This window comes from Bombus terrestris, chromosome 7 (genome assembly GCF_910591885.1).
Source record: "Bombus terrestris chromosome 7, iyBomTerr1.2, whole genome shotgun sequence".
Classification (NCBI taxonomy): Eukaryota; Metazoa; Arthropoda; class Insecta; order Hymenoptera; family Apidae; genus Bombus; species Bombus terrestris.
The window spans coordinates 21596103-21598670 of NC_063275.1; positions in this window are offsets into that span (position 1 = coordinate 21596103).

Consider the following 2568-nt stretch of genomic DNA (forward strand, 5'->3'; position numbering starts at 1 on the left):
TCAAGCATCTCCCATTTTTATTTTCAAAAAAGGAAGCTCTATTAAATTCAAAAATAATGTATCGACAGCAAACGTCAACTAAACTCAATACTCAAGAAGTCGAATAACTCGCCGCGTAAAAATGTTAAGTGTTACATCTTATTTCACTATGTTATTTATATTACTCTATTTGATTTGGTATGATAATTAAAATAATTAAAAAGAAGGTACTATTCTTTGTGCTATACTTATTACTTTATTATTTACACACTAGTGAAGTATATTATACATAGGCTAACAGATGCTAATACACACGATACCTACTTCCTAATGAATATTTTCCAAATTACCACGAAAATAAAAATTGCTAATCTGATAAAATCCAGTTACCGATTGATACATTTTATTCATTAACGCAATAAACCTACACATACGTAGAACAAATATAGTTCACTCTACTTTTGTCCTCAAATTCTTAAATATAATCCACGACTACACGTTTCTATAGAGTCTTCCATCACAAAATCTCTTACTCCAGCGCCTCGTCGAACCCATGCGGTTAGGTTTACTTCCTCCATCGAGTAACAACTCGAACATCGAGGATGCCAGCATTCTTTTCCTTTTTCCCTTCAGCCGTACACGCAGCCGGTCGTTTCGTCGAACTTTCTCTAGCCGAGAAACGCCTAGCGACTTTTTCTCCCTTCTGTCTTCCTGGAACATGCGGTCGGTGCGTTCGACAGAAGAAATCCAGGGTGTAGCTACGCCCTCGCGATTCCCACACGCGAATTCACTGGCGCGTACAAGCGTTATCTTCTCACACTATCCAGAAGGTTAAGTTCTGCAGAAGGCGCGCCGCCATTGGTCACTGTATCAATGATTTCATCGGAACCGGAAACCGGCCGGAGGTTTTCAATAAGTCAACCTCAACCACGTTTGTTGCACCTGCAACACTCTTGGTGGCCCCGCGATGTTTTCTTTGCTACCTGCATGCCGCTTGTGACTGAGATATCGCAACATGCACAAACATTCGGATACGGTTTGTAGATTAGGCAAAGAGTGGATAGGCAGTGGATGTTGGGGATAAGTAATGCTATTTTCTTGCATCTTTAGCGATATGTGCTCATTAGAGGAAAAAAATATAAGATATATTATAATTCAATTATTTTTAGTTCTTTAGCTCCAAAGTTTAATATACTTTCAACCAACCGCATATTATCGGAAACACGTTCTTACTGAGTTTTTGAATTCAACATGCACGTATTTTTTCCACTTTTTGGAAGTTCGCCAAAGTTATTTTTTAAAAGATTTTGGGCTTAACAAGTTGCTGTCTCCTTCGACTGTTGAAATACTTTCTTCTAGCCAAGAAACATCGATATTATAAAATTAATAAATATTTGCTTATCGTTTTTTCCTTCCTGGTGTTCGTATGCTAGTGTATTAATTTTCTACGAAATTCAAGTTACTGAAAAGTAAATTCTACTGATTTTTATTGTTTTATAGTTTGATTTTTACACTCATACATACTCCCATACATTTGTGTCTGTCGTTTCCAAAGGCAATTTCTGAAGATAACTGTATCTAATAGTTTAAAAAGATCATTTTAATATGTATACTCTTCCTTATTATTTTCTATTGCATTTTATACATGTATATACGCTTTATCCTTATATCCTTTTTAATCCTGTATAACCTATCGTAAAAGTAAAGTTTGTAAATTGAACGTGAAACAAACAACGATTTATCGAACGGTAAGTAAACGGGATATTTTTCACATATAAATTAGTTTCGTGCGCGCTTGAAAAGGTTGCTAAGGACAGTATCACACAGCAAAAGTGAAAAAAAGAAAATCGGAGAAAAAAGAATTGCTATCTACAGAATGCTAATGTCTTCATGAATATGTATAAGAAACGCGTTCTTTTTTTTTTCACCGTCTGATAATTGCATTCTCGCGGTGCAACATTCTATGTGCGAGGCATTCAGAGACTTAAGACGTCGCTTAAAATCGCTCGTGACGTGGTTCCAATCAGAAATCCTGTTGCAAGAAACACGTCAGATATGCTTACGAATTTACCGAGTGACAAGCTGAAATTGTAGCTGCCAGTTGCAAATCACGCTGTTTTGAAAAATGATCCGCTCCGTTTCGCCTGGCACTGTGTTTCATCGCGAGCACCGAAGATACATCAATACCAACGCATTAATCAAGTCTGAATGAGGGGAACAACTTACACCAAGAAAACTTCTGAGGACCTCTGGCTGAACGTGCAGGTTGTTCGATCAAGAGAGAAAGAGGGTCTTTAACCAAGCATCTGGACCATGAAATAGTCATTTCTTCGCTCAATTTGAACAGCTGAACTCTATTTCTAGAAGAACCTTCTTCAAACACTCCACATCCACCGGCACTTCAGTCATCTTAACGCGTTACGTACGGCTCGCGTGATATCTCGTGTTTAGCAAGCCGAACGAACGCCGTGGTCGGATCACGAGACACTTTATTTTTCCATTTCCTCGTAGATTACGTTAATCAAACTTCGTAAATGTCACGTCACAAGGTCTTTTTTATGGCTTAAATATGAACACGAGATTAAGTCA